This window comes from Peromyscus leucopus, chromosome 6 (assembly GCF_004664715.2).
Source record: "Peromyscus leucopus breed LL Stock chromosome 6, UCI_PerLeu_2.1, whole genome shotgun sequence".
Taxonomy (NCBI): Eukaryota; Metazoa; Chordata; class Mammalia; order Rodentia; family Cricetidae; genus Peromyscus; species Peromyscus leucopus.
In genome coordinates this window covers 107521141-107535416 of record NC_051068.1, presented here as the reverse complement: position 1 = coordinate 107535416, position 14276 = coordinate 107521141, and the positions used below count along the sequence as shown (strand labels likewise).

The 14276-nt window shown below is 39.5% G+C and overlaps 1 pseudogene; it reads right to left on the bottom strand.

The window, feature by feature from the left end:
* Positions 1-6607: 6607 nt before the first annotated feature.
* On the bottom strand, positions 6608-10771 carry LOC114683439 (annotated as a pseudogene).
* Positions 10772-14276: the final 3505 nt, after the last annotated feature.

The window sequence follows — 14276 nt, the reverse complement described above, 5'->3', positions numbered from 1 at the left end:
CTTTGAGTACTGGGGTTACAGGTGGGTGGCATCACACACGGTTTGTGGTCTTTATCTTTGTAAGTAACTCTAGGTTGTGCCAACTTTCCCAAGTCAGAAATTTTGGACACGTTGCTTTATTTTTACATAGAAATAAATCCAGCTGGGTTATCTTCTATAAAACTTGAAAGCTTGAGGCTCTTCGTTTTGAGCCTATCACTACTTTATAGGCTCCTCCCTTTCCATACCTGAATTATTCCAATTGCCTAACGAATTCTCTGTATTCTTTCCAAATGATTCTCTTCATCAGTGCTGGTAGCCACTTCTTAGGATGCAGAGCTAATCATCATCCCTGAGATGTTATGTGGGACGATATTAGCAATCTAATGACCTTACTTTTGTCGTGCAAAAATTCACCTTATGTTCCTCCTCTAAGAATAAGAACAAATTAAGAAAGCATCCAGTGAGGCTTGTTTTTGTAAACTATTTCCTACTTTTTTAGAAGCCAGAGAGTCTGCTAAATTTGCTGTGTGTTTTCTGAACCTGTGGAGACACTCACACCATTTCCACTCCCCCACTTCGAGGTATTAACAGATTTTGTAATGCTGAATAATTTTTGTATTCCTGTAATAAAATTCCTCTGGTCTTCATGTCTTTTCTTTACATGTACTGCTAGATGCTCATTGTCCATATGTATTTAGTGTGTTGCACTGGTAATCACAAGTGAAATTAATTTGTGTTTTTTCCTTCCCATGTAATCTTTCTGAATTTAGGACTCGCTGTTTTTCCTGTATCTTGAAATTGAATTAGTCTGTTCTCCTTTTATGTATGCCCTGAAAAAGTTGAATTAACATAGGAATTACGTGATTAAAAGAGTTTAGTAGAAATCTCTCCCTCACACACCCAAATATTTGTGTTCTGTGCTCTTTATAGCATAGTTATTTTACTATTTTATTCTATTGCTGGAGTGAATATTAGTCTTCAGAATTTCACAGTTCTTCTTTTGGCAGTTGTATTATAAAAATAGAAACAGTAGTATAAATTTCATTTCACAAAATTTAAAACTTATTTTTTATAGTTATGCAAAGTAGTCTTAAGATTAAAAGTTTGAATTAAGGATGGGAGGTGGCTCAGTGGTTAAAACAGTTGCTTTGGAAGGGTGAGGCCGTGAGTGTGGATCCCTGGAACCCATCCTCTGCCACACAAAGCTGACATAGCAGTTGGTGTCTGTAATCCCAGTGTTCTTGGGATGAGTTGGGAGACAGAGGTAGAGGAATCCACAGAAGACTGTGGGCCAGGGAGTCTGGCATATACAGTGGCAAACATCAGAGCCCTTGTCCCAAACAAGGTGGAAAGCAATGACTAACACTCAAGATGACACTATGACCACACATGCACACTGGCTTATGTACCTCTACTCTCACACACAAACATGCACACATACATGTGGTAAAGTAGTTGATATGGTTATTTGAGCTTTTTTATTGCTTAATTTGTGTTTATACCATTATTTATTGATTATTATTTAGTATTAACAACATTTTGTGCAAGTGCCAACAGTTTATTTATATATTGGTTGCTGTGGATATCGTTCTGTATAAATAAAACCCTGATTGGCCAGTGCCAGGATAACAGTTTTAGAAAAACCTCTTAAACCTGTAAAAATGAATTATAGAGAAATTCAAATTCAGACAGAAGAAATTAACAGTGAAGTTGTTTCAAAATTGGATCATAAGGTTACAGAAAGAAAGCCTGTTTTCACACAATCACCCTTAATTTATCCGGTAGCCGTAGAGCAGCTACCTGGTGAAGAGAATAGACAAACTATTTTGATTCCAATTGAAATGTTAGACTTATGAAGATTTAAGGAGGTAATAGCATCTTATGGCATGCATTCCCCATATGTAAAGCAAATGTTAAACTCCTGGTCAACTTATAATAGGATTCTACCACAGGACTGGCAGGAGCTGGCAGGACAAGGAGAGAGGAGAATTCTGGGAAGTGGAAGGCTGGGTCAGAGAGACACTGCCAGCTGCTGCCATGACAAGCAGCATGTGAAGACACCAGTAAGCCATGAGCCACGTGGCAAGGTATAGATTTATAGAAATGGATTAATTTAAGATATAAGAACAGTTAGCAAGAAGCCTGCCACAGCCATACAGTTTGTAAGCAATATAAGTCTCTGTGTTTACTTGGTTGGGTCTGAGCGGCTGTGGGATTGGCGGGTGACAGATTTGTCCTGACTGTGGGTCAGACAGGAAAACTCTAGCTACAATTGGTTCTGCTATTTTTCTGTTTTTTACTTCATCAGTTTGAATTAATATTTAAAGACGGTGTATTTGATGATTCTAAGTACATGGGCATAAGTATAACATTGTGCCATGTGGTAGTGACATTTTTTTTCTGAAAATATATTATGCCTTTAAAAAGACTGAACTTCTGCCAGCCTTTTCAACCAAGCTAATAATATGTCTTGAGATTATTTAAGATTATGCATTTAACCTACTGTCCTACTGTGTACTCAAACTGCTTAAGTTTAACCGGCCTTTAAGAAAGCAATGTAACCAACCTTACTATGATTTGGGTTGCCCATGCAATCAGCTTTTACAACCTAACTATATCTTTAATCTTAAGTTATAGATCTTCCACCCATCCAACCTAGAAGAATATATGAATATTGTGGTAAGCATTTTCTGAAAGTAGCCACCTTAAATAAAACAAATATTTCATAATGTTGGAGATAACATGTGGACATAGATTGATAAGATCAGTTTTTTTTTTTGAGTGTCCTTCTGGGTCATTTGAGGTTAGTAAAGTATTTTCTTACTTTGTAAAACTCTGTCAAAGCCTTCTGTAAAAAGGTGTCCTTCATTTCTTTTCCATAGTGAGTTTTCTGTGCTTTTCCATACAGATAGAGCAATGGCAGTTGTTAGGGAAAGACACAACACCCCAGACAGGCATACCACACATATTAGGTACAGCAGGTAAACAACAGGACTGACAGATCTGATGGGCCAATAACCACAGACTACAGATAGCTGAAGGCAAAGAGATCTGATGGGCCAACAACCACAGACTACAGATAGCTGAAGGCAAAGGGAGGGAAAGAGAGATGGTTCAGCGGCTAAGAGCACTGACTGATGTTCTGGGTCCAGAGGATCCAGGCTCAATTCCTAGGCCATTCAGTGTGTGATCATGCCAAGATTAAAAAAAAAAAAAAAAAAAACAGAGGCGTAGGGAAAGAAGTGGAGAATTCAGATATGGGTTCTTGGTCAAACTACTTGAGAGGAAGCTTCTGTTTTCTTTCCTTAATGTGACATTAATACATTCTTGTGCCTCTTGATTAACACATTAATTAATTCAGTGACATCACATAAAAGGAAGACAGTCAATAAAAATATTACTTAAAGAATTGTTTCCTAGTTCTGGAGAACATTTGAATAATACTTTATATGTACAAAGAACATAGAATTTCTATATTTTATTAGACTTACATTTTTTTACTGTGTACTTTATCTATTCCTATAATTTTCATCCAAATATATCAGGGAAAATTTCATGGGGTTGAGATTTTCTAACGAGTAGGATTGGAGACAAAAAGTGTAACAGGTGAGACATGTAAACTGTAATGGTAACTACATTGAAAAGAAAGGAGCTTTGATATGAGACAGGGATAGATAGATAGATATTTTATTATTGATATAAAGAATTCAAGATAATATGATTAATGACTGATGATAGTGTTGGCTTCTTCATAGACATTTTCATCTTTGGTGTGATGTAGGAAGTGCCACTTCATAATAATGTAATGGTTCACATGGCATATAGCAGGTACACCACTGTTTCTTAGAAGTGACTCTGAGAATGAGAAATACAGTACACTAGTCTAGGTGTGTATGCCGATGTCTCAAGAGGTGTATAGTGATACAGCACAGCTCACAGGAAGGGCATCTAACAATCTAATAAAATTTTAGGGCTGGGAGGAAGCTCAGTGGGTGAAATGCTTGCCATGTAAGCACGGAGGACTGAGTTTGATCTCTGCACCCATGTAAATGTCTGTAGGACGAAGTGCTAAACTGTCTTATTAATTAAAAACCTGGAGCCAGATACTGGGGTGAAAAGCTGAAAGATCAGAAAAGCAGAAAGAAGCCAGCCACATTCTTACCACTTGGAGATCCTCCACCAAAGAGAACTACTTCCTGTATACCCACATCTATATGTTTTTCTGTTCTGCATTTCACTTCCTCTCTCTGCCCAGCTACATCACTTCCTTTTCCTGCCCAGCTCTGTCTCTTCCTGTCTGTCTATACAGACCTCCAGACCTTTGTGGCTAACTAATGTTGGAATTCAAGGCATGTGCCACCATGCCTGGCTCTGTTCCCAGTGTGGCCTTGAACTCACAGAGATCCAGACAGATCCCTGCCTCCAGAGTGATAGGATTAAAGGTGTGTGCTACCATTGCCTGACCTCTATGTTTAAAACAGAGGCTGGCTTTTTCCTCTGATCGTCAGATAAACTTTATTAGGGTGCACAGTATTTTGGAGGATGCAATACATCACCACAAATGTCAGGGCAGCAGGTGTGAGACTGTAATCCCAATTCTGCAGGGGCAGAGACATGCATATGCACATCAATGTATAACATACACATAAACAAAATTTTGAGATGCTTGTTTCATGTCATCTTTGATGTGATTTTCCTCCCAAGCAAAGTACCCCAAACATAAAATTTAAATTAGATGATTACATGGCTTAAATTCTACCTTGCTTTTTATAGGAATAAAGGCAAGAAGAACTAGGCCTATAGCTTGGACTCTTCTGAGAGCTAGCTCTATGAATGTCTAAAAATTATTTGGCCATGTGAACTATGATGGTTCCAATTAATTCCTGACACACACACTTTGTTTTATGTATCATGGATTTGTGTTTACAATAATTTACAAAACCAATGGAAGTATTGAGGTTATAGTCATTTAAATAGCTAATTAGCTCAGAATGATTGATGCCTAATAAGTTAAATGAAGATAAAGGAGACATAGGAGAGGGAAAGAGAATATAAATTAAGCAAATTTGAAAAGTATGACTATTTGTGTATTATTCAAATTAAATTAAATTAAAACCATGCAATAGTCTAGTTTGTATTTTGTCTGGGTTATCTTGCTTGTTTTACTGAAATTGGAAAAAAAAATCATATCTAGGCTAGCATGAGATAAGCATCTCTGAGAATTTGTATTAGCTTAACTTTTTATTGGGTTCAAAGTAGTTTAGATAGAGTGAGATGGGAAGAGGGTATGGAAAAAACACAGGAAGAAAACTGATGCTATAGAATGCAGAAGCAACATACTTACTTATTAGTTCAACTCAATAAGAATATTTGGAACAACACCTAGACTGTAATGAGTCCCCAATAATTATCTGCAATATTTAATGAGTCCCCAGTAATTATCTGCAGTATTTGTAAGACTGAATTTTGGTGGCCAGAGGCAGCAAGAAGAAAATATCCTCCACTGTATTAATATGAAATCTATTTAGTTAGATCTCTTTCTACCCTTTGCAGTACAAATGACTTACATTTATGTCTGGAGTTTGCTATTTCTTGCTCACTAGATCTAATAATCTAATTAGTGCAAAGGGCCAATGTGATTTTTTTGTGCAAAAGGGCAACCAAATGAATACAGGGCTGGAGGGCTGATATGCCCAGAGGTAGGTATGAAGACAGATGGATTTTGGTGATCTGGGCTAATAACTATCAAGAAAACATCTTTCCTGTCTGAGGGAGTTAGCTCTACATTGTCTGAGGAAACAGTAATGACTACCATGGAGGCAGCTGTCAAGCAAGACAGTGATGTTTATTCTCAGGACGGTTCCCAAAAGGCTAGGAGGGCTGTTCCCACAGGGCATGAGAACTGCCCTTTGCTGTCAGACAGGACTCATCAGATTTAGGGGCTCATTGTCTCACTTCCTCAGAGTTTTCACACACGTTCCCTCCTCAACTCAGAGGATCTCATTCTTTTCCAGTATCAGTCCCCGCATGGGTTGGGAGTTCAACTTGAGCTGTAGTTCAGCCTGTTACTGAAGACCTGAAACCTACTTTAAGCAAGTGCATCTCTCAGCTGCAGGATAGAGGGAATCACAGAGATTTTTGGTAATTTATAGTGCACTCAAGGTGGGATTTGAAACCATGAGCTCATCTTTGTCTTTTACCACTTTGCCCAGCATTAGTAGAAGCAACCATCTAACATTTTTAAAAGCCAGATTTTGTATCAGTGTCCCGCAAGTGCACAAAGTCCATGGAATGTATGTCCAGTTTTAAGAGGGATTTCTTGGGTTGACTTACATACCCATAGGTTGGGGAGTCTCATAATAGGTACCTGCAGTCTGGTGAAAGGAGAAAACAATATTTTCTCAGTCTAAGCTGGAAACCTTAGAATAAGGAGGACAAGTTATGCAAGCCCACTCTGAGGGTGAAGACCCAAAAGTGCCTTGGAGAGTCACTGGTGGTATGAGTTCATGTTCAAAGGCTGAGGAATCGGAATTTGATAACTGGAAGATGACAGCAGCAACATCTGCACCTGCTCAGGAAGAGCCCAGCTTTGTCTTCTGGTTTTCATTCTGACAGGGCTCTCAGCCTATTGGTTGCTGTCATATTCAGGGTAAGTCTTCCCCTTTAGTTCACTGAGGTCAACATAATTGTCCTGGATCTAAAGGAACTTACCCATCTCCAGCAGGAGCTTCATGGCACTGGCTTGTTCCTTCTTCAGTGCCTGCCAGGTAGATGGCAGCCTCCATAGGCAGGTAGGAGCAGAACACTGCCTTGTACTTGACAATAGAATTGCACCCCTTTCAGTGTGTCCACCAAGATCCATATGGTCTTGGGGTGCTGTGATGAGGTGCAGAGTCTACTCAGTCTCAGTCTGATAGGAACTCTGCAGAAAGAACTCCATCAAGTTCAAGTAGGACTTTAGCAAATGATAGATACAGACTTGTAGAAGCAGAGCATTGTTTGTGGCATCCAAACCTATGATAATTGGTAGATCTATGTTGTCATCTATAACAAGGAAGAAAGCTTGAGGCTGTTCCATATTCCAGCCTGTGGTCATAGTCCACAGCAGACTCTCAGCATATTGTTTCATTGGCTTCACCAGCTGTAGTTGGTTTTATTTACTCTTTGGGGGCCCACTGCGCAGCTCTCAAATAAATATATGGAGACTTATTCTTACTTATGAATGCCTGGCCTTAGATTGGCTTGTTTCTAGCCAGATTTTCTAACTTAAATTATCCTGTTTCTCCTTAACCATGTTTTGCCTCTGGGATTTTTTTTAAACCTTTGTTTTTGATATATCTTTCTTTCCTTCTTATTCCATGGTTGGCTTTGTGGCTGGGTGGCTGGCCTCTGGTGTTCTCCTCTCCTCCTTTTCTTACTCTCCCTCTATCTATTTCTATCAGGTCTAGATTTCTCCTCCTATTTATTCTCTCTGCCTGGCAGCCCTGCCTGTTTTTCTCTCCTGCCTAGCTATTGGCCATTCCGTTCTTTATTAGACCAATCAGGTGTTTCAGACAGGCAAAGTAACACAGATTTACAGAGTTAAATAAATACAACATGAAAGAATGCAACACATCTTTGTATCATTAAATAAATATTCCACAACAACCAGCTCCCAGATGTTCAATTGTACTGGCTTCCTGTGGTACTGTACACTAGGACCTTTATTGACTTCTTCAATCCAGAATTCCTTACTTTTTTGAGCAGGGTAATAGCATCTCCTATTTCTGGGTATCCTAGCTAATCTTTAATCAGCACCTTGACCATCTAGGAAAAGTGATGGATGAAACCCTGAATTTCATGGGTCCAAACATCCAATTTCTAGTTTCCATTCATTCAGAGAGAGGAGCAAAAATGTACTGTTCCTGGATGTAGGTTTGAAAGAGGAGACACTGAATGGCTTTTAGAGATGCCATCTCAGGTATAGAATGGGAAACACATTCGGGGCATTCTAGGGACAGATACCTGAACTACTTGTTATACAACAAACCCAAGACCTTTGACATCGGAAAGGATGGCTGAATTTGATATGGAATGACCTGGACAGTAAGGGATGTTTGGAGGCTGAGGAAGCCACTTAGACAAGTAGGCATAATGGGTTCTATGTAAAGTTGTGAAACTAAAGGAATATGACTTGCATCCTCATCATATGAGGTGGTTCATTTATGGTACACTGAGGAGATCTTAGTGTCTGTCTTGAAGATTTCCTCTGGGCAGAGTTTGCAGACTTAGGATAACATAAATGGATAATGCTAATCCTGAATCTAGGTACAGGAGACACGATTTCCTCAGGGACTCTGAAAATTAAATGGGCAACTCAATCTCAGGCTGAAGTGCCATTAGAAGAGCTGGGAAGTTCTCTAAACATTTCTTAAATGCCTTGTGTCAGGTTCATCACCTTCATATTTCTAAAACACAAACTTGAAAGAAAGAGAGAGAGAGAAATAATAAATGAATGAACTGTCCCCAAAGTTTGAGTTCAGAGGAGAGGCTGAAATCTCTGCAAGTGTTAGTAGAGATTTTCTTAAAACACCCCAGGTTTATGAAGGAGAAAGTATAAATGCATACACATTAACTGTATACGAAATATGTTCTTAATTCCTCTACACAATAGAAGACTATCCACTTGAACTAAAAATACACAGATTTATATACTGAGCTAAAGTAATTTGCCTGTCAGAGAAGGAAGGAAATTGTGCAAGTGTTATGACCCTAAGAACATTTTGTCTAAAATAAGGCATCTGCTTTTCATTTGTCTTCTGTTTGTAATTGGCAGCAAATGGATATTCATTTAGAAAATTATCCTCAAGGAATCTTAGGGCATCCTTCCTTCTCTTTTGTGTTTCCACTTATTTCTGTAAGAAAATACTTTAAAATTTCTATTTTCATCTGTGTGTATTTTGCCTAGTTATCAGCAGGTAAAAATCAGAGGGCTAAGAACATACTTAAGAAAGTATGTAGAAATAAATGTAAAGAACATGTATTTGGTTGTATGTGGTCACAGACATCCCCCTCTTACTATCTTTCTTTCTGTCTGGAAGGTATACTTGGTTTCTGAGAGGGCCAGGCAAATATTATGACAGCCTGCCCTAATAACTCAGTTAAGAACTAGGCTTTTTGGAGCCAAGCAAGCAGTTTCTGAGGAAGAGCCACGAACAAAGGACAATCAATCTCTAATACCCCTGACAGCAAAGATGAAAAGGCCTGGTGGCCTAAGCCATAAACAGCGCAAGATGATAACCAAATAAGGACAAAGCCTGGGACTTGTCCAGGCCTGCCCCCAAATGAAAAACTGTAGCCCTGACCAGCCCCTGACTAGACCTAGCCAATTAGAACACACTAATATGATTGCCAATTGCTTGAGCCAGTCATATCTAAAGTGATCTAACTGCCTTAGGACCTCCCCTTGGCTGTGCTTAAAAGGAGCCCACACATTCCTCTCAGGGTCTTTGTCATCTTGCCTTTGTGTGGGATGGCAGGCCCCAGCATGCTGGAATAAAAATGCTCATGCTGATTGCAGGTGTGGATGGTAGTCTTTTATGGGACTTCTCCAGGACCCTAACAATTTCTCACAGACATTATCCTCACTGTGTATATCAATAGCTACTTGATGTATAGTAGCATGGTTTAATTCATTTCTTGTTTGATTGTTTTTGAAGACATGACTATAGTTCTGAATGGCTGATATTCTCTATGTAGCACAGACTGGCTGATCAAATTTTATCTGCACACAGGAAGCAGACATTGAATAGGAAATAGGATGAGGCTATAAGCCATCAAAGCCTGCCCCCAGTAATTTACTTCCTTTAGAAAGGCTGTACCTCCTCAGGTCCCCAAGAAGCATCATGCCCAGGGGACCAAATGTTCAAATATGTGGGGGACATTTATCATTAAACCACATACACTCTCTTTTCCTTTCATCCTTCTTCCTCAGCCATAGGAAATGGCCAGTCAATCCCTCCCTCTCTTCTCTTTTATCCAAGTTACTTGTCAAGTCAGAGGCTGATATGGAGGCTGCTTGTTGTTCCTTTCTCATTGCAATTTCTCTCTGAACAGCTATTTTAGCCACAGTTGCACATCTTATTATAAATAACACTGACCACACAACTGCCATCACAGATAGCTAACAGTATTATCCAGTGTCTACTCCTCCCAGGTGTTAGGGTTCTGGAGAAGTCCCACAAAAGACCACCATCCATGTATGCTATCAACAAGAGCATTTATTATCTCAAGAATAAGAATGCCAGCATGCTGGGGCCACACATCTGACACAAAGGCAAAATGGCGACCCTGAGAGATTCTTGAAGGCTCCTTTTAAGCACAGCTAATGGAAATTTCAGGCACAGTTAGGTCATTCTATCTATGATTGGTTTATGTGACTGACAATCATATTAGTACATTTTAGTTGGCTAGGGCTAGCATGGGCTGGTTAAGGCTACACTTTTTCCACTTTTGGGCAAGTCTGGACAAGTACCAGACTCTGTCTTTATTTGGTTATTACCTTGAGCTACTGTGGAGGCTGACACAGGCCTGGTACATGCTATCTCCCTCATCCCTGATGTCAGGGGCATTGAAGATTGATTGTCCTTTGTCTGTGGCTTCCTCAGGAACTGCCTGTTCAGTTTCAAGAGGCAGGAACTGAGGCCCAGTTCTGAGTTATCAGGACCCTGCCATGGTACTTGCCTGGTCTTCTCACCAGGGCCTCCTCTAGTCCTTTAAACATTTTCAGGGTGTCCCCATATTTATTCATGGATCCCCCACTCATCAAGGAAGCATGCCACTTTTCCTAGGGTTTTTTCCTGTTGCTGTGATAAAATACTAAGACAGAACTAACTTAAGGGAGCAAAGGTTTATTTTATCTCATAGTTTAAGGTGCAGTCCATTATGGTGGGAAAGTCAAGGTGCAGTTTCTTGAAGTGACTGGACATTACATCTGCACTCAGATGAATCAATCAGTGAATGCTTGCACCTTCATTTTATACAATCCAAGATTATAGACAGGGAGTAGTGTCACCACAGTGGGTAGTTTTCCTACTTCACTTAACTCAATCAAGATAATCTCCCACAAGCAGCTAGAGGCCCATTTCCAGGTGATTCTATAGTCTACCAAATAAATGCCAACTATTATACCACTCTGTACTACAAAGAGAAAGATGCCCACTTTGGGATACTCTCTATGGAAGTTTCATTATCAGACAGATTAGCCTTGGTTACATGTCCTATTGTCCATCTCATGGAGTATGTAACTACAAGTACAGCAAGTAGGTCCACCATCCCATACCACATAGGAAAGGTATCCATATTGGAATTTCTCCCATAGATGCTTTCCCCTCACATAGATCAGTCCAAAATCCCTGGATGCCCTTTGCAGGGACCTGAAACTACTTCTACCCAGCTATTTCTTGGTTCTGTTGGTCCTTGTTTGGGTGCCAAATGTATTATGTGACTTTCCTGGAGAAACATGGATAAATGTCTGTTCTATGAAGAATGGACTATGATTGTGATAGACTAAAGAAATAATTCAACTACAGCCTAGTTTAGTGAACTAGTAAATTAATTAGGGTTACTTACAGGAATAAAAATGAGGTACTACAGGAACATAGGTGAATCAAAGGTATACCTCACTGAAAAGCTCATACCATCATGGCTCACAACTCAGGAACGCTGAGCACCTAGAGCACTTGCATGACCTTAGGCAACTGTGTTGATTAGTGAATAACTCTTCTTTCCTCAACATTTGTTACTGCTTATTATAACCTTGGGTAGGATCCTTGTGAATCAGGTTTCAGGAACTTCCTGAGACTTATGAGTTGTTTACTTCTTAAACCTTGCAAATTTTGTTTATTTCCTGAGACTTACTGAGTCTTCTCCTAAGATGGAATGTTTCAATTTGGAGGCAACTACTACACAACAGCTATATCGAGCTATTGAGAACAGACAGAAAGAAAATAGATTTTTTTTTTAGTACAGCCTTTCTATCACTGTCTTTGTTCCTCCTCATAATTTTATTTTCTTCCCAAAGCCTGGCTACTTTGAATAGGATTGTTCATCATTTACTTTGACATTTATGCCATCTTTTGAGTGAATTGAACTTAAACAATGGTCAAGAATTGTAGGTGAAGAACTCATTAAATGTTGTTTAGTTATATGCTTATGTACTAATCCTCTGTACTATTATACTAATTCTAGGGATGTGGTTTCTGTATGAAAGTATTTATGGGTAATTAATGTATTTGCATAGTACTTAAGTAATGGTTCTAAAGATAATTGTGTGACTATGGAGAAAGTTCTTAGAAAAAAGTTGCTGAGATTGTTGGTTTTAATGCGGTGCTTTTACTCTGTGAGGAAAGGTCACGAGGCATGACAAAACCCATTATCAGAGCAGAGTTTTATTAGAAGGGAGGGACAGAAGAGAGCATGACCAGGCCTGTGGAAGACACGAGCAGAGAGAGAGAGAGAGAGAGAGAGAGAGAGAGAGAGAGAGAGAAAGGAGAAGGAAAAATAAGAGGGAGGGGTCTGTGTCCTGCTTCTTATGGATTCCCCTGCACATGTGGATATGGGCTTATGGAGGTAAGCCACGCAAGTGCAGATTGCATGATCACACTGCATGCAAATTATGTGATCATGCAGTGTATGGATTACGTAGAATGTAAGGCCCCTTGCTTGGCTACTGAACTGCACATGTGTGGTCATACAGCTGGGGGTGTGGGAATCCCAACAGAGATAATCCATTAGATATCTATTGTAGGTGCAGATATTAAAATAGGAGTTATGATTAGCTTACAATAACATGGTGATAGTTGCAACTCCATTTAAAAAGCTGCAGGCAAGAGGATGGTTCTGGGAGATGGTTTTACAAAATATAATGGAATCATCAATGTTCGACCTTGCATCTGGAAAAAAATCAGTTATTTTGTTTTTGACATACAATTTGTGCATACTTTGGTGGTACCATATGATGTTTCACTCCTGTAGCACGAATCTTAAAAAGGTCTTATTAATAAAAGCAAACCTGGAGCCAGGTTTGAAAGCTGAAAGATCAGAGGGACAGAACAAGTCACAGCTAACCTCATCTTGCCAACTTCTCAGTCGATCCTGTTTCCTCAAACTGGAAGCCTCTGAGTCCTCATTGAATGTACCTCAGCTGAACTGCTGCTCAAAAGCCTAAAAGCTTAACAGACTCTAGTTCCTGGTTTTCATGCCTTATATATCTTTCTGCTTCCTGCCATCACTTCCTGGGGTTAAAGATGTGTGTCACCATGCCTAGCTGTTTCCAGTGTGGCTTTGAACTAACAGAGATCTGGATGGATCTCTGCCTTCAGAATGCTAGGATTAAAGGTGTATGTGCCACCATTTTCTGGCCTCTATGTTTATCTAGCGGCTGTTCTGTTCTCTGACCCCAGATAAGTATATTAAGTTGCAGAATACATTGGGGGACACAATATCACCACACACTCCATATATTCATCGTGGAATGTTCAAATCAGGGAAGTTATATCTCTTACTTCAAACATTTATCATTTCTTTGTTTTGAAACCTTCAGTATCCTTTCTTGTGGTTTTAAAAATACATATGGTGGTGCATGCCTTTAGTCCCAGCACCTGGGAGGAAGAGGCAGGCAGTTCTTCATGAGTTCAAGGCCAGCTCGGTCTACATAGGGAGTTCCAGGTGAGTCAAAGATACATAATGAAACCCTGTCTCAAAATAACAAACAAATAAATAAATGTACTTGATTTTTGTTATGCATGGTCACCTAGAATGCACCAAAATATCAGAACTATTTCTCTTATCTACCCACAGCTGCTGAACATCTTCAAACTGCCTTTTAAATTTTATTTTAAAATTTTCATTGCACACACATATTCATTGCACTTATTAGTAGGTTATTTAAAAACATTTTCAGGTGAGTATATATTGTACATTGAGCATGCTCCCTCCATTTCTACTTCCAACTCCATGCCCCACTTGCCATTTAAAAAATCTTGCTCATCCATCTGACCGCTACAGTTTGTATACTACTTAGGTCCATATAATCAGAGCACACACAGGTAACCCTCCACTTATAATGGAGTTGTGTCCTGTTTGGAACACTGGTTGTTTACCCTCTCGATGTAGAGGCTCACAGGGAGCCTTGACTTACTGTCTGTCACTGCCCAGCATGATGAGAGTTTTATACTGCTGAAAAAGTAGTTTCCTGGAAGTATATTCCTGGAAAAGTTCAAACCCCCAAATTTGAGTTAAAATACCTACTGACT